The sequence below is a fragment of the Bos taurus genome, chromosome 27 (genome assembly GCF_002263795.3).
Source record: "Bos taurus isolate L1 Dominette 01449 registration number 42190680 breed Hereford chromosome 27, ARS-UCD2.0, whole genome shotgun sequence".
NCBI classification, from domain to species: domain Eukaryota; kingdom Metazoa; phylum Chordata; class Mammalia; order Artiodactyla; family Bovidae; genus Bos; species Bos taurus.
This window is the reverse complement of record NC_037354.1, coordinates 2,758,021-2,783,896: the sequence shown is the minus strand read 5'-3', so window position 1 is coordinate 2,783,896 and position 25,876 is coordinate 2,758,021. Positions and strand designations below refer to the sequence as shown.

General features: G+C 38.9%; 1 protein-coding gene across 2 annotated transcripts in view; it reads left to right on the top strand.

The window, feature by feature from the left end:
* The window catches only part of CSMD1 (CUB and Sushi multiple domains 1), a 2,064,317-nt gene that overhangs the window by 1,429,556 nt on the left and 608,885 nt on the right, over positions 1-25,876 (top strand). The window lies entirely within an intron of this gene.

Below are 25,876 nucleotides of genomic sequence, written 5' to 3'. Positions count from 1 at the left end.
GTCAGAGTACTGAAAAGCAGAGACATCACTTTTCTGACAAAAGTCCCTATGGTCAAAACTGTGCTTTCTCCAGTCATCATATACAGATGTCAGAGTTGGGCCATAAAGAAGACTGATTGCTGGATAATTGATGCTTTCAAACTGTGGTACGGGAGAAGACTCTTGAGAGTCCCCTGGCCTGCAAGAAGATCAAACCAGTCAATCCTAAAGGAAATCAAACCTGAATCTTCATTGGAAGGACTGATGCTGAAGCTGAAGCTCCAATACTTTGGCCACGTGATACAAAGAGCTGACTCAATGGAAAAGACCCTGATGCTGGGAAAGACTGAGGGCTGGAGGAGAAGAGGGCAACAGAGGATGAGATGGATGGATGGCATTACTGACTCAGTGGACAAGAGTTTGAGCAAACTTAGGAGATGGTGAAGGACAGGGAAGTCTGGTGTGCTGCAGTTCATGGGGTCACAAAGAGATCACAAAGGGGTCGTGACTTAGCAACTGCACAACAACAATTTCTTTAGTAATAGAAACTTAGAAGAAGATAGGAAAAATATAAGCCACTATTAAATAAATTAGTGGTTTGGCCCAACAGGGCACAGGGTTTAAAACTGAATGGACAGAGGAGCCTGGCAGACTATGGTCCATACGGTCACAAAGAGTCGGAAATGACTGAAGTGACTTCGCACGCACCAGATAATAGGATATTCACTAAGGAAAGATAGCACTGGCATTTGAAAGAACACACTTATCAAAGCTTTTTTTTTTTTTTCCTTTTAAAGTAAAATTTGTACTTCTGAAATGATAATTGCATTTTTTAAAGCCTCTTTCTTCATTTCATCATCTGCCTCTCTATGAGAGCTTCCTCCTTGAAGTGGGTTACTGTGGAGCAGTGCAGTCACTAAGGAAGGAGGACATTAGACGGAGCCCTCTTTGTACCGTAAAAGGGAAAGCAGAGAGGGGTGCAGAGGAGTGACAGGAGACTTGATCATACCTGTGTTTCTTGCCTTTTTAATTGAAATCATTTCCAGGCTTAAATATCCTGGAAATGAGTCATTTGCATTACAGTCATTTTAGTTATTTTTTAAAAGAAATTCCAAGAGATTCAGAATCAACTGAATGTTTCATGCATTGAAAAGAGGCATCATCCTGCTTGCCCTAATCCATCTGCAACTCCCATCAAAAGGTGAGAGTTAATCACTGCAGCTTGACTGGGATGTATCTAGATGTTTCTGGTACTTCTTGTTGTTTTTAATTGCTAAGTCATGTCCTATTCTTTGCAACCCCATGAACTGTAGCCTGCCAGTCTCCTCTGTCCATGGGATTCTCCGGTCAAGAATACTGGAGAAAGTTACCATTTCCTTCTCCAGGGGATCTTCTTGACTCAGGGGTAGAACCCAAGTCTCTTGTATTGCAGGCAGATTCTTTACCACTGATCCATCAGGGAAGCCCTTTTGGTATTATCTCCTACTAGAATAATCTCTTATTAAGATGGAAATACCCCACGAGCAATCTTTAGTTTGGGTCCAGTGACTCAGTGAGGGTAAATAGGGAGTGACTCGTCAGGAATGAAGTCCAAGGTGCAAAGTAGGGCTCTAACTGATGAGATGAAAGATGCCTCCAGCCAGCTCTGCTGACCTAGGTCTTGACCTTTCTGTGATAAAATGGTTATATCACCATATACTTAAAAGCTAGCACTGCATATCATAGCCTTTTCAAATCACCTGAGTACCTTTCATTTTGGGATATCTTTTTGCATTTCTATTAGATTAGTTTTCTGTGCTGAGAACTTTAAAGAAAAAGCTTATTACTTTTCTCCTGATAATGAAGAAAACTGTAACAAGATCTGAAGGAGAAATACTTGCATTCTTATATAAAAAATGAGAAAATGGACAGTGCATTCACTCACAGTGATAGAATCTATATTCTCTAAGTGTGTAGTCTATAACTTTAGGGTGACTGAGATGCAGTACGGAAGGGCATGAAGAGGCATCTTGCTGTGAGTGGTTACAATTTTGGCCTACCGTAGATGAAGCCAGATTATCTCTGGGGGAAAATTCAAGTTTTAAAGAGAGGCTAAATTTTAAAGATAGGTCAGTTATTTAACTGTTAGTGTCTAAGGCAGAAAAATCTCAACTTTCTTCAAGATATATCCTTTGAGAACCTTTTTTTTCTCAGGAGTTGTAACTAGAACATTTTCTTTTTTGAACTGTTAGCCTCCTCCCTCCACCTGAGGTCTTTAGTCTTTCTTTATTCAACTCGTACTGAATTTGCTAAAATCAGTAATAACCTCCAGTGTTGCCAAATCAGTGAATATGTTTTAACTTCCTATTTACTTGGCTTCTTAATATTGTTTCAAACCATTTTCATCCGGGAAATTCTCTTACCTTGGCTTCCACATGATATGGCCTGCCTCCTTACCGGCTCCTCCTCATTTCCTTGGTTGTTTAATCTGCCTGTTCTTGACTTCAAGATGTTCAAACCACTCCAGACTCAGCTAGGGGCTGGCTTCTTGAATTTCTCACATCAGTCATCAGCTAACCTAAATTGTTTTCCTATCATGTACTGGTCTCTGTACAGATTCTGGGGATAGACTAATGAATAAGATAGAAAATGATCTCCCAAAAGGGGCTTATTTTATGTAAGAAGGGCCCAAATAAATAACTGGTGTAAATTCTGATAGCGTTAGTTGCTTTCAAGAAAAGAAAATGAACCCTAAGATAGAGAAGACTCTTGAGAGTCCCTTGAACTGCAAAGAGATCCAACCAGTCAATCCTAGAGGAAATAATCCTTGAATATTCATTGGAAGGGCTGATAATGAAACTGAAGCTCCAATACTTTGGCCATCTGATACGAAGAGCTGACTCATTGGAAAAGGCCCTGATGCTGGGAAAGATTGAGGGCAGGAGGAGGAGGGGACCACAGAGGATGAGATGGTTGGATGGCATCATTGACTCAATGGACATGAGACTGAGTAAGCTCTAGAAGATAGTGGAACCCAGACAAGGCTGGAGTGTTGCAGTCCGTGGGGTTGCAAAGAGCTGGACACAACTTAGAGACTGAACAACAGCAACTCGGATAGAGAACAGTGTGGGCAGTCTGCTGGTTCAGCTGAAGTGTTCACAGAAGGCTCCTCAGGGGAGACCTCAGGCTTATTTCCTTGTGCCAAGAAGGCAGTAATACTGGCTCAAGGGCATTTTAGGCAGAAGGAAAAGCACATGCCAGGAAACATGCTTGAATTGTTCCCAGGTGAGACGGTGATCAAATCTCATTGAAGATCTATCAGTGGTGTCCTTGATTGTCAATACCACCTGTATGAGAGTCCTGTGCTTCTGTAAAATGGTATGTCTCCTGACCCACCAGACTAGCTGACCTGCCCACTGGGCTTGTCTATTGGCATCTTCAATGGAACAGTTCAAAGGGAATGTTTCCCCTTCCGAGCTTAATCCGTTCTCCTCTTGCGTTCCACGTCCCTGAAATGATGGGTTTCTTGAGACAGATAACTCCCTGTCTCCCAGGCCTTCTGCCCTAACCAGCCACAGAGTTGCTTCCACTTCATCTCCAGCACAGTGAGACTCTGGAGACTGCACTCCATCTCTCGGTCGCCTGCCAGTCCAAGCCCCCATCATCCTTTATGTGGACAGCATCTACAGCCTCCTCCCTCTCTCCGCCCAGTTCTCGAGTGTAAGTCAGAGCTTCTCACCTGAGCATCTTCAGTGGTTTCCTGTCTGGTTATCACTTCCTCTCGAGCTGCACTGAGATGGGTGACTGGGCCTTCTTTTCTCGGTTCTGTATCTTCCCATCCGAGAAGCTTGACTTTTGTGTTTCACTGAGCAGGGGGCTTATTCTGTTCACCCCACCCTTAGCTAACTCCACTGCCCCTTTAAGTGCCAGCAGAGGCCAGTGCCGCCCCCATCCTAGATGTGGTCTTCGCCCCCTCTGTCCACTACTTACTAATGCCATTCTGTTCTTTTCTCCACAGCACCTTTCAGTTTGTGACAGCAACTGGTGCTCTAGGGTTGTAATGTCTGATGCTTTCTCTGTGAGGTCTTCTCCCTAAACCTCCTGGAGGCTAAACCAGAGGTTCCCTGTACTGGGTGTTCAATCAATACTTTGCTGAGTGGATAGTGAATAACTAAATGGGATTGGCTGCAATTAACTTGCTATTTCTAAGTGTTATTTCCATGGTGATTTTGATTACTCAAAAAATCATTTGAATTGTTTGCATCTTATGAATAAAAATGAGGAGTTTGTTCAAAAAAAAAGTTAACATCTATTGTGGGCTTTTAAATGTATCACAATAGCACTGCAAGAAACAAGTGTAAATACTGTGAAAACAAAATTTCAAATCCACTTACTGCTAAGTTGAAAGGCACAATTTCCAATACAACCAGTTTGTTTGAGAGACACTAAGCCCTGTGTTTTTGAATGACAGTTTCAAATTTGTGTCCCTTAGCCTCTGGTTGTACTATTCAAATCATCTTTTTCTATTTCTTTTTCTCTTTTTACTTTATGAAAGCTTTTTTTTATGTTGCTTTCAGTAGAATATCATTTTACCTGCATTCTTTCTGTGTCTATCATGGGATATTTTCCATTTTCTTAGTCTTTTATAAAATAAACTTGTGTTATAACAACCCTCAATGAAATTTCACTGAGGATGGGAATCACAGAGACAGACTCATGGAATATTAGAGTTGAAAGAAAACACAGAAATAATTTAGCCCAAGGAGTTTACAGCAAAAAAAAAAAAAAAAAGGAGAGGAGCAAATATTGGTAGAAGTATTCTTTTTATTATCAATTGCTTGGCATACTGCAAAGCTAAGACGTTAAACCCTCACAATAATGCTTCATGGAAGATATTTTAGGTGAGAAGATGGAGGTTCATAAAGGCTCAACAGCAAGCCTGCCCAAGGTCCCACAGGCATTAAAGCATCTGTGTTTGACCCCAGATCTACCACCCACCACACCTTGAAAGTCACTTAACCTTTCTGGGTTTTACTCTCCAGAATGAAAAGTGAAGGACTTGACTACATTTTTGTTTAATTTTTCATCACTAAATTTCTGTGTCTAAGACAAAATTTCCATCTTATTTTTCAGTTTACATCTTATAATAATGATGCCTGTCTGCTTTCCCTTTTTTTAATCCCAAATTATGTTTGTTTCAGCATGAAAGATGTTGCCAAATTAGCCTAAATGCTATTCTTTTCACCATTTACCATTTGTAAGAAAATGTAAAATGTTGATTAAGTGTACTCCTGTGGTATTTACTATTTAAGAAAGTGAAAAATCCAAAGTTAAAGAAAACATTTCAAAGTCAATACTTTTGACTAACTATATACAGATCTTCCTTAACAAACAATGGGGTCATGTCCCGATAAACTCATCATAAATTGAAAATATGGTTAAGTAGAAATGCATTTGGTGCACCTAACCTACTGAACTTCGTGGCTTAACCCAGCCTACCTTCAACATGCCCTGGACACTAGCCTTGTGTAAAATAATCCAAAACAAAGCTTATTTTACAGTGAAGTGTCGAATGTGTATGCTAAGACACTTCAGTCACGCCTGACTCTTTGCAACCCCATGGACTGTGGCCCACCAGGATCCATGGGAGTCTCCAGGCAAGAATACTGGAGCAGGTTACCATTTCCTCCTTCTGGGGGAATCTTCTCAGCCCAGGCCTGGAACCCACATCTCTTATATCTCCTGCATTGGCAGGCAGGCTAGCACCACCTGGGAGCCCATGTCATTTTTTGAAAAGGGTACTTAAAGAGAAAAACAGAATGCTGCTGGCTCCAGGCTCTCTATATGAGCAGTTGACCCTCACAATTGTGTGGCTGATGGGAAACTGAAGCTGCTGCTGCCTACCAGCATCACGAGAGCTGACCACATATTGATTAATGCATATCTCTTTCACACCACTATAAAGTCAAAACATTTTAAGTTATATCAGTTGTGACTTGGGGACCATCTGTAGTTCATATATATTTTAGGTTTCAGATTATCAGTACATGTAACTAAACACATCCACATATGCATAGAGACAGCAGCCCACCAGGCTCCCCCGTCCCTGGGATTCTCCAGGCAAGAACACTGGAGTGGGTTGCCATTTCCTTCTCCAATGCATGAGAGTGAAAAGTGAAAGTGAAGCCGCTCAGTCGGTCCGACTCCTAGTGACCCCATGGACTGTGGCCTACCAGACCCCTCCATCCATGGAATTTTCCAGGCAAGAATACTGCAGTGTGGTGCCATTGCCTTCTCCACACACAATGAAGAAGAGATCTAAACGTCATGTGTACATGATAAGTGAGACTCCTCAGATGGGGAGTTTGGGGGAGGATGGAAACACGCATATGCGTGACTGAGTGCCTTCGCTGTTCACCTGACACTAACACAGCATTACCCGTTAACCTGCTATGTCCTTGCTGTTCAGTCGCTAAGTCACACCCAATTCTGCAGCCCCATGGACTTCAGCTCACCAGGCGCCTCTGTCCTCCACTGTCTCCGGAAGTTTGCTCAAATTCATGTTTACTTAGTAAGCTGGCTATACTCCAATACAAAATAAAAAGGTTTTTTAAAAAAGAATCTATAGTGCAAATGAATCTAATTTGAATCACTTTTCTCTATACCTGAAATGAACATAACAGTGTAAATCAACTATACTTCAATTTTTTTTTTTTTTTTTGTGGAAATGAGGAATCTCAGTCAAACACATTTTCACGGTTTGACATCCGCCTCAGTTCTGGACTTGGGTTCTCTGTATTTCTGAGTCCTCCATGCCTTTGCTCACATGTTCCCTTGCCTGGTGTCCCCCCTCCCCACCAGCCCTCCACTTCTCCCTACATAGCAGGATCCATCTACCCCTCAAGACTATCAAGTCCTTCCAGCAAAGATTAGAGCTACTATCTTTCCTTTCTTCTCTGCTTCTTAATCTTTCCAACATTCTCTTTTTCTTCTTTCCTTCTGGGACCTCCCACTTTACTTCTTTGTCCTTTTAATTATCTTTTTTTCTTTTATTTTTTAAAGGCTATTTTCTAGAGCAGTTGTAGGGGTACAATTAACTGAGAGAGAGGCACAGAGGTTTTCCATCTATACCCTGTCCGCACACAGGCACAGCCACCCCACTTTCATTACCCCCAACAGATGGTGCATCTGTGGCCAAGGACGAGCCCACCTGGACACACTGCCATCACCCGAAGTGTGTGGGTCACAGTAGGGTTCACGCCTGGTGGTGTTCCGTGAGGTTAGACACAGGTGTGGTGGCGTGTACCCACCACAACAGCATCACACGGAGCAGCTTCACTGCCCTAACAGCCCATTCAGCTCCTCTCCAGCCCCTGACCCCTGGCAATCATGCATCTTCCACTATCTCCAAAGTAACTTGAGACTGTGTGTGTTTTCAAATAACCGTTAATATTCTGTAAGAAATGTTTTATAGTAGTCAAAAAATTCACTGCTGTTTCTTAATTTTACATTTGCAAAACATCTAAATAAGGTTCAGAGTGAAATTACACATACAAATTTCTGAGATAATGAGAATTTTAGGAGTGACCAAACCAGTTTCATTTACCAATATGTTAATGCTAAACTCTGCATTTCAAAAAATTATCAGAGAATTTGAGTTCTGCCCTCCTAGAATTCATAAAGATATTCTAAGCATTCTCTTATTATATAGAATTTTTGTAAACACACATTAATAATGTTGTATAATATAAAAATATATGGCCAATAAACCATTTGTATTAAATATTAATTATTGTCAATATTTATATATTTAACTATTTTATATAAGTAAATATGAGTTATTAACATATATTTGATTGGAATATTTATATCTATTTAATATTTATTTAATTAATTTAAAATTAGTAACATGAATACATATATAAACATAAGTGAAACTAAATAATTCATAAAATGCATGATATATGCTGATGCCATTTACATTCACTGTATTAGTCAGTATTTACTTAAATACAAGCTTCTAAAATCACTTATAATCTACTATGAGAAAGAAATTTTTTATAGGTGCTCATTACTAGATAATTAATATTTCCTATTTTTTTAATTTAGTAATTGACAAATAAGGTCTTACAATTTAAATGTATTATCTTCAAAATAAAACATTTAAATACCTATATTTAAATGTAAATATAAACTAATTTTATATATTCATATATATGTATATATATAGTCCTGCAATCAATATATATACATATATAGTCCTGTAATCAATTATACTGTACATTGACTTTGAGCTTTTTCCCCCTTTTATCTCATATTTTAGGGTTATTATGCTAGTATTTTAGATCCTATGCAAAATAGTAATATTAATCGACCTGGTCACATGCTGTCTTTCCTGTTAGAAGACCAGGAATGATTAGGTATCCTATAAGACATCTCTGAGTAGCGCTAAACATTATTCATGAGTCCTAAGTCCAGAGTGCTTACATTTTCACAGAGACCAGTGCAGAAGCGACATGCAGGAGACCCCAGGCTAAGGCAGCTCGGTCCTCAGCTGAGGGTCACTCTGCACCTGTAGGGGCCAGTGGTGGTCTGAGACAGCTCCTCTGGGTGCTGCCAGGATACATCCTAGTAAAAATCTCGGAGGATGCTGTGGAATTGTACAGAGATGAGGACCACTCTCAGGGATCTTATAAAAGCTTCAGTGCTGTTAATTTGTACCAATTTGGTACTAGCATATTCTTATATTTATTTTTATTTGAATAGCAAATAAACACCTTGATTTAACTTGAAAATGCATAAATGAGATAATCCCTCTCTGAATGTTTATTGGCTGCCATAGTGATTGTAGCAGTTGGAGGATAATTTTTAATATTATCTCACATATAAGAAATTCACTTGGTTGTCCCTCTGTCAGAAAAGCAATTAATTAAAAGAAGTGTTAAATGTTCAATATTAAAGAGAAATAAAACTTAACAGTGAGAGAATTTGGAGTATTTAAGATTACCTGGAGCATCAGATCCTTGCAGGTGGTAGTTGGAATAATATTAGAAAGACAGGAAGTTTTGAATGCTGGCCAAACAGTCTATACATATTGTACAATAGAAAGCAGATAAACATTGCTTGAAAGAGCTTCTCAATAATGCATTTATTATATTAGCATAGTTTATTGCATTATGATATAAAAATAAACTACAGTAACCTAAGAGAGAGTTTAAGATAATGGCCTTAACTGGAAATAAGAGAACTCAGGTAAGATCAAAATATAAAAATTATGCTAGTGGGCATTCAATTTCTAGTGTTTTAAAAGTTAAAGAATTAAAGTATGCAATAATGAAAGAGAGAGAGCACCCAGGTAAAAATGTCTGATATTGTGTTAAATTAAACACATTGAAAATACAGCCTAGATGCTCACAGATAAAGGCAGTTGTATGTGTGTGTTTCGTTCAGTTCAGTTGCTCAGTCGTGTCCAACTCTTTGAGACCTCATGGACTGCAGCACGCCAAGCCTCCCTTTCCATCACCGACTCCCGGAGTCCACTCAAACTCATGTCCATTGAGTCAGTGATGCCATCCAACCATCTCATCCTCTGTCATCCCCTGCTCCTCCTTCAATCCTTCCCAGCATCAGGGTGTATTCAAATGAGTCAGCTCTTTGACAAACCATTGGAATTTCAGCTTCAATATCAGTCTTTCCAATAAATATTCAGGACTGATATCCTTTAGGATAGAGTGGTTGGATATCCTTGCAGTCCAAGAGACTCTCAAGAGTCTTCTCCAACACCACAGTTCAAAAGCATCAATTCTTTGGCGCTCAGCTTTCTTTATACACCAACTCTGACATGCATACATGACTACTGGAAAAACCATAGACTTGACTTCATGGATATTTGTTGGCAAAATAATGTTTCTTCTTTTTAATATGCTGTCTAGGTTGGTCATAACGTTTCTCCCAAGAAGTAAGCATCTTTTAATTTCATGGCTGCAGTCACCATCTTCAATGATTTTGGAGCCCCCAAAAATAAAATCTGCCACTGTTTCCACTCTTTCCCCATCTATTTGCTATGAAGTGATGGGACTGGATGCCTTGGTCTTTGTTTTCTGAACGTTGAAATTTAAGCCAACGTTTTAACTCTCCTCTTTGACTTTCATCAAGAGGCTGTTTAGTTCTTCTTCACTTTCTGCCATGAGGGTGCTGCCATCTGCATATCGGAGGTTTTTTATATTTTTTCCAGGTTCTTGGTTCCAGCTTGTGCTTCATCCAACCCCCCATTTCTCATGATGTGCTCTGCATATAAGTTAAATAAGCAGGGTGACAATATACAGCCTTGATGTATTCCTTTTCCTAGTTGGAACCAATCTCTTGTTCCATGTCCAGTTCTAACTGTTGCTTCCTGACCTGCATACAGATTTCTCAAGAGGCAAGTCAGGTGGTCTGGTGCTCCCATCTCTTGAAGAATTTTCCACAGTTTGTTGTGACCCACACAGTCAAATGCTTTGGCATAGTCAATAAAGCAGAAATAGATGTTTTTCTGGAACTCCTTTGCTTTTTCAATGATCCAGCAGATGTTGGCAATTTGATATCTGGTTCCTCTTCCTTTTCTAAATCCAACTTAAATATCTGGAAATTCATGGTTCACATATAGTCAAAGCCTGGCCTGGAAAATTTTGAGCATTACTTTACTAGCGTGTGAGAGGAGTGCAATTGTATGGTACTTTGAGCATTTTTTGGCATTGCCTTTCTTAGAGATTGAAATGAAAACTGACCTTTTCCAGTCCTGTGGCCACTGCTGAGTTTTCCAAATTTGCTGGCATATTGAGTGCAGCACTTTCACAGCATTATCTTTTAGGATTTGAAATAGTGCAACTGGAATTCCATCACCTCCACTAGCTTTATTCATAGTGATGCTTCCTGAGGACCACTTGACTTCACCTTCTAGGATGCCTGGTTCTAGGTGAGTGATCACACCATCATGATTATCTGGGTCATGAAGATCTTTTTTGTATAGTTCTTCTCTGTATTCTTGCCACCTCTTCTTAATATTTCCTGCTTTTGTTAGGTCCATACAATTTCTGTCCTTTATTGTGCCCATCTTTGCATGAAATGTTCCCTTTGTATCTCTAATTTTCTTGAAGAGGTCTCTAATCTTTCCCATTCTATTGTTTTCCTCTATTTCTTTGCACTGATAACTGAGGAAGGCTTTCTTATGTCTCCTTGCTATTCTTTGGACCTCTGCATTCAAATGGGTATATCTTTCCTTTTCTCCTTTGCTTTTTGCTTCTCTTCTTTGCACAACTATTTGTAAGGCTTACTCAGACAGCCATTTTGCTTTTTTGCATTTGTTTTTCTTGGGGATGGTCTTGATCACTGTCTCCTGTACAATGTCGCATACCCCTGTCCATAGTTCATCAGGTACTCTCTCTATCACATCTAGTCCCTTAAATCTATTTCTCACTTCCACTGTATAATTGTTAGGGATTTGATTTCATTCATACTTGAATGGTCTAGTGGTTTTCCCTACTTTCTTCAATTTAAGTCTGAATTGGGAAATAAGGACTTCATGATCTGAGCCACAGTCAGCTCCTTGTCTTGCTTTTGCTGACTGTATAGAGCTTCTCCATCTTTGGCTGCAAAGAATATAATCAATCTGATTTCAGTGTTGACCATCTGGTGATGTCCATGTGTAGAGTCTTCTCTTGTGTTGTTGGAAGAGGGTGTTTGCTATGACCGGTGTGTTCTCTTGGCAAAACTCTATTAGCCTTTGCCCTGCTTCATTCTGTACTCCAAGGCCAAATTTGCCGGTTGCTCCAGGTGTTTCTTGACTTCCTGCTTTTGCATTCCAGTACCCTATAATGTAAAGGACATCTTTTTGGGTGTTAGTCCTAGAAGGTCTTGTAGGTCTTCATAGACCCATTCAACTTCAGCTTATTCAGCATTACTGGCCAGGACATAGACTTGGATTACCATGATATTGAACGGTTTGCCTTGAAATGAACAGAGATATTCTGTCATTTTTCAGATTGCCTCCAAGTACTGTATTTTGGACTCTTTTGTTGACTATGATGGATTCTCCATTTCTTTTCTTTTTTTTTGAAATGTTATTCTTTTAATCCATTTGACATCCCAGATAGAATAACTCCTTCCCTTTCTTAGGACCAGCACCACTATAGATAACATGGACATGTTAAACTAAATAGATCTGTCCACGTTTGCAGCACCCGATCCTATCTTAGACCAATGTGGCAAAAACTGCCCGTGTGTAAATCCTTAGTCTTGGCTGATATTGTTCCTCTCCACAAGTAAGCTCATATCGAACTTGGTTACTCCCCAAAAGTTTTTTTATTTTTTTTTTCTTTAATTTTATTTTATTTTTAAACTTTACAATATTGTATTGGTTCTGCCATATATCGAAATGAATCCACCACAGGCATACATGTGTTCCCCATCCTGAACCCTCCTCCCTCCTCCCTCCCCATACCATCCTCTGGGTCGTCCCAGTGCACCAGCCCCAAGCATCCAGTATCGTGCATCGAACCTGGACTGGCGACTCGTTTCATATATGATATTATACATATTTCAATGCCATTCTCCCAAATCATCCCACCCTCTCCCTCGCCCACAAAGTCCAAAAGACTATTCTATACATCAATGTCTCTTTTGCTGTCTTGTATACAGGGTTATTGTTACCATCTTTCTAAATTCCATATATATGTGTTAGTATACTGTATTGGTGTTTTTCTTTCTGGCTTACTTCACTCTGTAAAATTGGCTCCAGTTTCATCCACCTCATTAGAACTGATTCAAATGTATCCTTCTTAATGGCTGAGTAATATTCCATTGTGTATATATACCATAGCTTTCTTATCCATTTATCTGCTGATGGACATCTAGGTTGCTTCCATTTCCTGGCTGTTATAAACAGTGCTGCAGTGAACATTGAGGTACACGTGACTCTTTCAATTCTGGTTTCCTCAGTGTGTATGCCCAGCAGTGGGATTGCTGGATCATAAGGCAGTTCTACTTCCAGTTTTTTAAGGAATCTCCACACTGTTCTCCATAGTGGCTGTATTAGTTTGCATTCCCACCAACAGTGTAAGAGGGTTCCCTTTTCTCCACACCCTCTCCAGCATTTATTACTTGTAGACTTTTGGATCGCAGCCATTCTGACTGGCGTGAAATGGTACCTCATGGTGATTTTGATTTGCATGTCTCTGATAATGAGTGATGTTGAGCATCTTTTCATGTGTTTGTTAGCCATCTGTATGTCTTCTTTGGAGAAATGTCTGTTTAGTTCTTTGGTCCATTTTTTGATTGGGTCATTTATTTTTCTGGAATTGAGCCGTAGGAGTTGCTTGTGTATTTTTGAGATTAGTTGTTTGTCCATTGCTTCATCTACTATTATTTTCTCCCATTCTGAAGGCTGTCTTTTCACCTTGCTTATAGTTTCCTTTGTTGTGCATAAGCTTTTAAGTTTAATTAGGTCCCATTTGTTTATTTTTGCTTTTATTTCCAATATTCTGGGAGGTGGGTCATAGAGGATCCTGCTGTGATGTATGTCGGAAATGTTTTGCCTATGTTCTCCTTTAGGAGTTTTATAGTTTCTGGTCTTACATTTAGATCTTTAATCCATTTTGAGTTTATTTTTGTGTATGGTCTTAGAAAGTGTTCTAGTTTCATTCTTTTACAAGTGGTTGACCAGTTTTACCAGCACCACTTGTTAAAGAGATTGTCTTTAATCCATTGTATATTCTTGCCTCCTTTGTCAAAGATAAGGTGTCCGTATGTGCGTGGACTTATCTCTGGGCTTTCTATTTTGTTCCATTGATCTATATTTCTGTCTTTGTGCCAGTACCATACTGTCTTGATGACTGTGGCTTTGTAGTAGAGCCTGAAGTCAGGTAGGTTGATTCCTCCAGTTCCATTCTTCTTTCTCAAGATCGCTTTGGCTATTCGAGGCTTTTTGTATTTCCATACAAATTGTGAAATTATTTGTTCTAGCTCTGTGAAGAATACCGTTGGTAGCTTGATAGGGATTGCACTGAATCTATAGATTGCTTTGGGTAGTATACTCATTTTTACTAAATTGATTCTTCCAATCCATGAACATGGTCTATTTCTCCATCTATTAGTGTCCTCTTTGATTTCTTTCACCAGTGTTTTATAGTTTTCTATATATAGGTCTTTAGTTTCTTTAGGTAGATATATTCCTAAATATTTTATTCTTTTCGTTGCAATGGTGAATGGAATTGTTTCCTTAATTTCTCTTTCTATTTTCTCATCATTAGTGTATAGGAATGCAAGGGATTTCTGTGGGTTGATTTTATATCCTGCAACTTTACTATAATCATTATTAGTTCTAGTAATTTTCTTGTGGAGTCTTTAGGGTTTTCTATGTAGAGGATCATGTCATCTGCAAACAGTGAGAGTTTTACTTCTTCTTTTCGAATTTGGATTCCTTTTATTTCTTTTTCTGCTCTGATTGCTGTGGCCAAAACTTCCAAAACTATGTTGAATACTAATGGTGAAAGTGGGCACCCTTGTCTTGTTCCTGACTTTAGAGGAAATGCTTTCAATTTTTCACCATTGAGGATAATGTTTGCTGTGGGTTTGTCATATATAGCTTTTATTATGTTGAGGTATGTTCCTTCTATTCCTGCTTTCTGGAGGATTTTTATCATAAATGGATGTTGAATTTTGTCAAAGGCTTTCTCTGCATCTATTGAGATAATCATATGGTTTTTCTTTTTCAATTTGTTAATGTGGTGTATTATATTGATTGATTTGTGGATACTGATTTGCAGATATTGTAGAATCCTTGAATCCCTGGGATAAAGCCCACTTGGTCATGGTTTATGATCTTTTTAATGTGTTGTTAGATTCTGATTGCTAGAATTTTGTTAAGGATTTTTGCATCTATGTTCATCAGTGATATTGGCCTATAGTTTTCTTTTTTTGTGGGATCTTTGTCAGGTTTTGGTATTAGGGTGATGGTGGCCTCATAGAATGAGTTTGGAAGTTTACCTTCCTCTGCAATTTTCTGGAAGAGTTTGAGTAGGATAGGTGTTAGCTCTTCTCTAAATTTTTGGTAGAATTCAGCTGTGAAGCCGTCTGGACCTGGGCTTTTGTTTGCTGGAAGATTTCTGATTACAGTTTCAATTTCTGTGCTTGTGATGGGTCTGTTAAGATTTTCTATTTCTTCCTCGTTCAGTTTTGGAAAGTTGTACTTTTCTAAGAATTTGTCCATTTCTTCCACGTTGTCCATTTTATTGGCATATAATTGCTGATAGTAGTCTCTTATGATCCTTTGTATTTCTGTGTTGTCTGTTGTGATCTCTCCATTTTCATTTCTAATTTTATTGATTTGATTTTTCTCCCTTTGTTTCTTGATGAGTCTGGCTAATGGTTTGTCAATTTTATTTATCTTTTCAAAGAACCAGCTTTTGGCTTTGTTGATTTTTGCTATGGTCTCTTTTGCTTCTTTTGCTTTGATTTCTGCCCTAATTTTTAAAATTTCTTTCCTTCTACTAACCCTGGGGTTCTTCATTTCTTCCTTTTCTAGTTGTTTTAGGCATAGAGTTAGGTTATTTATTTGACTTTTTTCTTGTTTCTTGAGGTATGCCTGTAATGCTATGAACTTTCCCCTGTGGACTGCTTTTACAGTGTCCCACAGGTTTTGGGTTGTTGTGTTTTCATTTTCATTCTTTTCTATGCAAATTTTGATTTCTTTTTTGATTTCTTCTGTGATTTGTTGGTTATTCAGCAGGGTGTTGTTCAGCCTCCATGTGTTGGAATTTTTAATAGTTTTTCTCCTGTAATTGAGATCTAATCTTACTGCATTGTGGTCAGAAAAGATGCTTTGAATGATTTCTATTGTTTTGAATTTACCAAGGCTAGATTTATGGCCCAGGATGTGATCTATCCTGAAGAAGGTTTCATGTGCACTTGAGAAAAAGGTGAAATTGATTGTTTTGGGATGAAATGTCCTATAGATATCAATTAGGTCTAACTGGTCTATTGTATCGTTTAAAGTTTGTGTTTCCTTGTTAATTTTCTGTTTAGTTGATCTATCCATAGGTGTGAGTGGGGTATTAAAGTCTCCCACTATTATTGTGTTATTGTTAATTTCTCCTTTCATACTTGTTAGCATTTGTCTTACATATTGCGGTGCTCCTGTGTTGGGTGCATATATATTTATAATTGTTATATCTTCTTCTTGGATTGATCCTTTGATCATTATGTAGTGACCGTCTTTGTCTCTTTTCACAGCCTTTGTTTTAAAGTCTATTTTATCTGATACGAGTATTGCTACTCCTGCTTTCTTTTGGTCCCTATTTGCATGGAAAATCTTTTTCCAGCCCTTCACTTTCAGTCTGTATGTGTTCCCCGTTTTGAGGTGGGTCTCTTGTAGACAGCATATGTAGGGGTCTTATTTTTGTATCCATTCAGCCAGTCTTTGTCTTTTGGTTGGGGCATTCAACCCATTTACGTTTAAGGTAATTATTGATAAGTATGATCCCATTGCCATTTACTTTATTGTTTTGGGTTTGAATTTATACACCGTTTTTGTGTTTCCTGTTTAGAGAATATCCTTTAGTATTTGTTGGAGAGCTGGTTTGGTGGTGCTGAATTCTCTCAGCTTTTGCTTGTCTGTAAAAGCTTTTGATTTCTCCTTCATATTTGAATGAGATCCTTGCTGGGTACAATAATCTGGGCTGTGGGTTATTTTCTTTCATCACTTTAAGTATGTCTTGCCATTCCCTCCTGGCTTGAAGAGTTTCTATTGAAAGATCAGCTGTTATTCTTATGGGAATCCCCTTGTGTGTTATTTGTTGTTTTTCCCTTCCTGCTTTTAATATTTGTTCTTTGTATTTGATCTTTGTTAATTTGATTAATATGTGTCTTGGGGTGTTTCTCCTTGGGTTTATCCTGTTTGGGACTCTCTGGGTTTCTTGGACTTGAGTGATTATTTCCTTCCCCATTTTAGGGAAGTTTTCAACTATTATCTCCTCAAGTATTTTCTCATGGTCTTTCTTTTTGTCTTCTTCTTCTGGGACCCCTATGATTCGAATGTTGTAGCATTTAATATTGTCCTGGAGGTCTCTGAGATTGTCCTCATTTCTTTTAATTCGTTTTTCTTTTATCCTCTCTGATTCATTTATTTCTACCATTCTATCTTCTAATTCACTAATCCTATCTTCTGCCTCTGTTATTCTACTATTTGTTGCCTCTAGAGTGTTTTTTATTTCATTTATTGCATTATTCATTATATATTGACTCTTTTTTATTTCTTCTAGGTCCTTGTTAAACCTTTCTTGCATCTTCTCAATCCTTGTCTCCAGGCTATTTATCTGTGATTCCATTTTGATTTCAAGATTTTGGATCAATTTCACTATCATTATTTGGAATTCTTTATCAGGTAGATTCCCTATCTCTTCCTCTTTTGTTTGGTTTGTTGGACATTTATCCTGTTCCTTTACCTGCTGGATATTCCTCTGTCTCTTCATCTTGTTTAAATTGCTGAGTTTGGGGTGTCCTTTCTGTATTCTGGCAGTTTGTGGAGTTCTCTTTATTGTGGCATTTCCTTGCTGTGTGTGGGTTTGTACAGGTGTCTTGTCAAGGTTTCTTGGTTAGGGAAGCTTGTGTCAGTGTTCTGGTGGGTGGAGCTTTATTTCTTCTCTCTGGAGTGCAATGAAGTGTCCGGTAATGAGTTATGAAATGTCTATGGTTTTGGGGTGACTTTGGGCAACCTGTATCTTGGAGCTCAGGGCTGTGTTCCTGTGTTGCTGGAAAATTTGCTTGGTATGTCTTGCCCTGGCACTTGTTGGCCCTTGTGTGGTGCTTGGTTTCAGTGTAGGTATGGAGGTGTTTATTGAGCTTCTGTCAATTAATGTTCCCTGGAGTCAGGAGCTCCCTGGAGTTAGGGTTTGGACTTAAGCCTCCTTCTTCCAGTTATTGGTCTTATTTTTACAGTAGTTTCAAAACTTCTCCTTCTATACAGCACCACTGATAAAACATCTACGTTAAAGATGAAAAGTTTCTCCACCGTGAGGGTCACCCAGAGAAGTTCACAGCATTACATGGAGAAGAGAAGAGGGAGGAGGGAGTTAGAGGTGACCCGAATGAGATGAGCTGGAATCAATAGAGGAGAGAGTGGGCTAGCCAGTAATCACTTCCTTATGTGCACTCCACAATTGGAACACTCAGAGATGTTCATGGAGTTATACAGAGAAGAGAAGAAGGAAGAAGGAGACAGAGGTGGCCAGGAGGATAAAAGGGGGAATGAAAAGGAGGGAGACAGATCCAGCCAGTAATCAGTTCCCTAAGTGTTCTCTACAGTCTGGAACACACAGAAATTCACAGAGTTGGGTAGAGTAGAGAGGGGTTAGGGAATAGACACAGGTGACCTGGTGGGTAAAAAGAGAGTCCAAAGGGGGAGAGAGCAGTCAAGCCAGTAATCTCGCTCCCTAGTGAAAAATGGGTCCTGAAGATTGGGTTCTTAAAGGTACATAATTGGTAAGAAATACATAAAAGCAAAAATTAAAAATCTAGAGTAGAGTTTGGAATTTCAAAAATACAATGTTAAAGAAAAGAAGAAGGAAAAGAAAGAGAGAAAAAACAAACAAAAATAAACAAAGTCGCAAAAATTATAAAGAAAATATAGGTACAAAATTGATAACAAATATCAAAAAGCAAAAGTTAAAAATCTAGAGTAGAGTCTGGAATTTCAAAAATACAATGTTAAAAAAAAGAAGAAAAAGAAAGAGAGAGAAAAAAGACAAACAAAAACAAAGTCACAAAAATTATAAAGAAAATATAGGTACAAAAGTGATAACAAATACCAAAAAACATAAATTAAAAATCTAGAGTAGAGTTTGGAATTTCAAAAATACAATGTTAAAGAAAAGAAGGGAAAAAAAAGTCACAAAAATTATAAAAAATATATATATGAAGTTTGCTTTAAAAAGAAATAGGGTCTTTTTTTTTTTTTTTGCAAAGTAATAGTAGGTTATAAAAGTGAAAATTAAAGGAATAATAGAGGACTTAAAAATTTTTTTTAAATTAAAAAAAAATAGAAAGAATGATTGTAAAAGTAGTAAAAATATATCTAGGACTTTCTCTGGTTTTGTTGTGGGTATTGTGGAGTCAGTTCATTTTCCGCTAGTTCCTTTGTCCTACTTATATTTCTCAAGATCTATAGGACCCTTCCTATGTATTCAGTACTAACCACAGGGTTTTAATCTATTGCCTGTAGCTTTCAAGGCGGTTCCCTCTGTTATAACTTCTTCTGTTTGCTGGTCTCTTCAGTGTCTGGTTTCCGCCCTGACACAAAGGGGATGGTGGTGGACACTTTTTTTTTTTAGGCTCACTTGTTCAGTCGTGCTGTGGGGAGGGAGGGACACTGCAAACAAATAACACTGGCGTGTGCTCGCAGTGCCTCAGCCACACTGGGCCTGCCCCCGCTCATGGAACGAGTAGCCTCCCTGCCCACACTGCTCAGGCTCTAGGTTGCTCCGCCAGGAACCATCCGTGGCCGGCCCTGGGCAGCTTGCATCTCCCAGGTCTAAGCAGCTCAGGTTCAGGCACTCGGGTAGTCCTCAGAGACGCAGACTCGGTTGGGCCTGAGTTTTGTGCCCTTCCCAGGTCCAGCAGCTCAGGTGATGAGGTGTTTGGCCAGCGCAATTGCTGCGACTTATCGCCTCCCCACCGCTCGGTTATCTAGGTGTACAACCGGCACACATTCTCAGGTGGATGTTGACCGTCCAGACCACCAAGAAGTTTTAGTTAGCGAAAAAGCCTTCTTACAGTTTTGTAGATAATGTCTCTCTGGGGCTGTGATTGCCCCTCTCCGGCTCTGGCTGCCTGTCACTGGAGGGGGACGGTCTGCAACCAGCTATCTCTGTACAGTCTTTTGTTCTGTGTGCGGGCCTGGCAGTGTCTTAGGTTAGGGCTGGCTTTTCACGTGGTAGACATCCCACAGTCTGGTTTGCTAGCCCAAATTAGTTTGCTCAGATAGCGCTCAGGGTATTCAGGCCAGATCCTTACTCTAAGCGATGCAGCCCGCGCTGTGCCTCCCTGCCCAGCCCCTGCTTGCTAGTGGCGGGTGCAGGCATCTGCGCTGCTTCTCCGCTGGGGGAGGTACCGTAGGGATCGTAACCTGCAGGTTTTAATTGTTTATTTATTTTTCCTCCCTGTTATGTTGCCCTCTGTGCTTCCAAGGCTCGGCACAGATTTGGCAGTGAGAAGGTTTCCCGGTGTTTGGAAACTTCTCTCTTTTTAAGACTCCCTTCCCAGGATGGAGCTCCGTCCCTTCCTCTTTTGTCTCTTTTTTTGTCTTATATATTTTTTCCTACCTCTTTTCGAAGAGATGGGTTGCTTTTCTGGGTGCCTGATGTCCTCTGCCAGCATTCAGAAGTTGTTTTGTGGAATTTACTCGGTGTTTAAATGTTCTTTTGATGAATTTGTGGGGGAGAAAGTGTTCTCCCCATCCTACTCCTCTGCCATCTTAGCTCCTCCCCTTTCTTCATTTCTTCTAAGGGGGTTTTGCCGGCAGTAGTAGATACAATGTTCGAGTTAAATTCTCCCATTCCAGTCTGTTTTAATTTGCTGATTCCTAAAATGTTGACTTTCACTCTTGCCATGTCCTGTTTGACTACTTCCAATTTGCCTTGATTCATGGACCTAACACTCCAGGTTCCTATGCAGTATTGTTCTTTACAGCATTGGACCTTGCTTCTATCACCAGTCACATCCACAACTGGGTGTTGTTTTTGCTTTGGCTCCATCTCTTCATTCTTTCTGGAGTTATTTCTTCACTGATCTCCAGTAGCATATTGGGCACCTACTGACATGGGGAGTTCCTCTTTCAGTATCCTATTATTTTGCCTTTTCATGTTCATGGGTATTTCACTATCCATCCATTAATCTGAGGTCCAAACTACTTCAGATCAAAGACGTGTGTCTTTGGCAACTTATTTCTATGTAAACTATACATTTGAAACCCTAATATTGTGATAATAAGAATTTGTTATCAGAAATGTCAACAATTCTTGTTTCACCTATTTCTATGTTCAGTCACTCAGTCATGTCCGAATCACTGTGACCCAATGGACAGAAAGTCGTGGTCAAATCTTTGTGTCCTTCACCATCTCCTGGAGCTTGCTCAAACTCATGTCCATTGAGTCAGTGTTGCCATCCAAGCATCTCATCCTCTGTTGTCCCCTTCTCCTTCTGCCTTCAGTCTTTCCCAGCATCAGGGTATTTTCCAACGAGTTGGCTCTTCAAATCAGGTGGCCAAAGTATTGGAGCTTCAGCATCAGTCCTTCCAATGAATATTCAGGATTGATTTCCTTTAGGATTGACTAGTTTGATCTCCTTGCAGCCCAAGGGACTCTCAAGAGTCTTCTCCAACACCAAAGTTCAAAAGCACCTATTCTTTGGCCCTCAGCCTTCTTAGCGGTCCAACACGCACACCCATATGTAACTATTTGAAAAACCATAGCTTTGACCACATGGACTTTTGTTGGCAAAGGAATGTCTCTGCTTTTTAATACACTGTATAGATTTGTCATAGCTTTTTTCCCAAGGAGCAAGTGTCTTTTAATTTCATGGCTGCAGTTAGCATCTACAGTGATTTTAGAGACCCCCCAAAATAAATAAAGTCTGTCACTGTTTCCATTTTTTCCCCATCTATTTGCCATGAAAGTGATGGGACTAGATGCCATGATCTGAGTTTTTTGAATGTTGAGTTTTTAGCCAATTTCATCTTCATCAAGAAGCTGTTAGTGTCTATGAAGCTTGTCAGTATATGCTTATCATTCTGGGATCAAAGCTGACAGCTGGTAGAGACAGTGCATATATTCAGTAGAAAGAAAAAAATATCAAAAATTCTATTATGCATATGAAAATGTCCCATGTGATGCTCTTTAAGTGAAAACAACCCTGTTATAGCTAAATGAAGGAAATTACTACAATACTGAAATATTGTGGAAATGAACATTTAATCAAGGTATTGGCTTTTGAGGAAAGAGTAATACGGATGCTTCATTCTTACTGTGATAAAGCATCTTGCAAATCAAAAAAGGGAAGTGCCTTAAAAAGTAGGTGTTGCTTTTTATTTCAGTAAAGCCTGAGTCCAATAAATGTTGAAATAACAAATATCAGTGTTGACTTATGCAAACTGATTTTAGCAGAAAAGCAATATCCCATAAACACACATGCCTAGCATGGGTTTTTTGACATCTAAAGGTCATTGATACAATGGAGATATTGCTACCTGAGAAATTTCAACTGTGTTTTGTGTAACAAGGTTCCTGATTGTTATGCAACTAGAAACATATGTCACCTCTCTGAAAGTTTAAAATGGTTAGAATTAGTCTCAAAATTAATCCAGCTGAAATATGTCTTTAGGTTTCTGAAGAAATAAATATCAACAATAAAAATATGCTATAATAAGTCACAGGAGCAATATCACTAAAAAGTGTGAGTTGACTTAAATGACTTCTATTTTGGATTATTAATCCAAAGGTATATTGCTGCTACTGCTGCTAAGTCACTTCAGTCGTGTCCGACTCTGTGCGACCCCACAGACGGCAGCCCACCAGGCTCCCCTGTCCCTGGGATTCTCCAGGCAAGAACACTGGAGTGGGTTGCCATTTCCTTCTCCAATGCATGAAAGTGAAAAGTGAAAGTGAAGTCACTCAGTCATGTCCGACTCTTAGCGACCCCCTGGACTGCAGCCCACCAGGCTCCTTTGTCCATGGGATTTTCCAGGCAAGAGTACTGGAGTGGGGTGCCATTGCCTTCTCCAAAAGGTGTATTAATATAAACTAAATTTTAACTTTGAAAAATGACATCTTACATGAAGATTTAATATTCCAGTCAATTCGTTGTTCTAGTGCTCTGAATGTGGCTAATGGTCTCATGTGGAAAGCCTGTGAATCTGGTCTTTTATACTGCAAGAAAATTGCCACCAGATGGCATTTGAACTAAAGCCTCATGGTTGGGACCATATGGCTTCCCATGTGTATGCTTGACTGGGTGATAACAGATGAATACACCTTTTTCCTTTACTTTTTGGTTCATTTTTAATATAAAAGGAATTTTATTATTAAGAATTTTAAAATTATTTTTAAAAGCCTCACTTTAATTTGCAAAGGCCTTTAATATGCACTATCTTCATTATCTTACTGGAGCAAATGTAAGAAAAGAAACCTGGATCTGTCATCAATTGAGTGATAACTCTGTCCTCAGTTCTTTCTTGGAAAATGGGTTTGACATTATCTCCTCATGAAATGGTTGTAAGGATTCAGTTTAAAATGTGTATAAATGATACACGTAGTTTCTAGCCAAGATTAAATTGGCTTTAATTTAATCTTAAGTAAGGTTTAATTTTACATTATCATCATCATCATTCTTAGTACTTTATTTCTAATTACTTCTGATTGTTTCACTAATGTAAATCTTGTCTCTGCCACTGTATTTGTTTATGATATCCTTTTTCATATAAGTAATTTGTGTATACTTCTTTTGTGTTGATTGCTTCCTTTACTAGGGCACCAGTCTAGCTATATGATTTGTTCAAAAAACAAATATGTGTTGAATTTGAATTGATGATCGCAAGACATGTCCTCAAAGACCAGGATAATTTTCACTACTGAGCCAATCTTGTGTCCACTCACCCATAAGGGGTAAAGCCAAACTGTTGACACTGCGTTGTGGTGAAGGAAAGTGTAGCATTTATTGCTGGTGCCAAGGAAGGAGTCCTGATGGCTAGTGCCTAAAAGGCCTGAACTCCCCAAAGTCTTTCATGAAAAGGTTTTTAAAGACAAGGTGAGGGGAGGGAGGTTTATGGGTGTGTGATCAACTCATGGACATTCTTCTGATTGGTTGTTGGTAAGGTAATTGGGAGTCAGCATCATCAAACTTCTGGTTCCAACCAGTATGTGCTTGTGGTCAGCATGCAGTTAACCTCTTCCCCCTGGTGGGTGGGGCTTTCATTATCTTCAAAGCAGCTCAAAGGACATGGCTCCAAATGTTAGCTGTCTCTTAGGAGGAACTGAAGGTCCTTGACTTTGTTTACTGGCTAAAGTATTATTTTTTGTCTTGCTTGACTGTTTTCCTTTCTTCCTACATTTTCTCACTTCTCTAATTTAGTTTATTATTTTGAACTTGGGGAAGACTTAAGAGGCTCAAGTGTTCTATGGACAAGAAGAAGGCAGAAGACATGGGGGGATCTGTCCTGGGAAGGCCCTGTAGGGTCTGGCTCAGTTACAATTTAATAGGAAAAGCATGCTCCTTATTGCTCTACATACCTCATAGGAAGCTTGTGAGGGTCTAATGAGATAGTGTAAAAGCCAACATGCTATGAAAGAGTTATTTGATTATGTACACATTAATATAATTTCCACAGTTTAAATCTAAATTCATTCAAAGTCTTTTACAAACTATCTGATTTGTATCTCTTCATCCACGTGTATAATTTTACATCTTACATTACTATTAGTTAATGATGGGTCATGAAACTACCTATTGAATATTCTAGTTTTGATTTTAAATTCTAAGGTTTTGACTGAAGTGTCATATATTTGTTAGTATCTATGGCATGTGTCCTATAATATTTGGTAAGATATAATTTGACAAAATTAGAGTTAAAATGATGGTAAGCCCAGGAAATCCTCTCTTTTGAGAATGTTTCTCTGCGGCATCAGGATCCTGCTTGAAGCAGATATATCACCGTCATTCTTTGTAACTTTAAGCTTCTGTTTTGAAAGGCATTAATTGCTGATGATGCTGATGGAATGGGTAGTTGAGTTTGAGGGACTCAATGTTTTCTTGTACATAACGTGTCACCATGGATTTCTATCATTATCCTGTTACACGCCTATCTCTGTTTGAGAAAATCAAACATATTTAATATTTATCTCTCATTTTTTTGTTATCTTCCTTCCATCTGCAAACTATTCAGACTTACCTATTTCATTCAGTGCACTCGGAGAATTCCAAATAAGCACTCTTTTTTTTGACTAAGTAAGCAGTTTTGACATTATCTTTGAAAAAGATCCAGAATATTTTGAGTTGATTTGTGTGGGTTCCTTCAATTTGTCATTAACTTTTTTTACTATCCATGTGAGGAAAAACAGAGACAGTATAGAGGTAGATCTTTCTAAGCCTTTAAGTTGTTGATAGCTCAGTTGGTAAAGAATTTGTCTGAAATGCTGGAGAGCCCAGTTCAATTCCTGGGTCAGGAAGATCCACTGAAGAAGGGATAGGCTATCCACTCCAGTATTCTTGGGCTTCCCTTGTAGCTCAGCTGGTACAGAACACACCTGCAATATGGGAGACCTGGGTTTGAACCCTGGGTTGGGAAGACCGCTGGAGAAGGGAAAGGCTATCCATTCCAGTATTCTGGCCTGGAGAATTCCATGGACTGTATAGTCGTGGGGTCACAAAGAGTCGGACACGACTGAGCAACTTTCACTTTCACTTTACTTTTGCTTTAGACCAGTGTGATACACTAAAATAGTCAAGTAAGAACCACACTAATGTGGACACTTCCTCTGTAAACAGTGATAGCCATTCACCTTGAGGAGGATGACTTGACACAGTAATAACTGTTTTACTTGAGCAAATGTGGGAGTTATATAGCTGATGATGGTGGAAAAAATGTGGTGAAAGTTAAATTCTTTATTGAGGTTTGAATAAGTTCAAGAGAATAGAAGAGGAACTAAAAAAAAAAAAAAAGAATAGAAAATAAATTTTAGAGATGTTTTAGTAGACCACTGACTACAGATTAAAAAACCTGTATTGTAACAAGAGGGTACCAAGAGTTACAAATTTGAAATTCAAGCATGATAAGGCCCAGAGTGAAAAAGAGATGATCACTACTAGCTAACAGAAAGGTCTTCCCAGAAGCATTCCT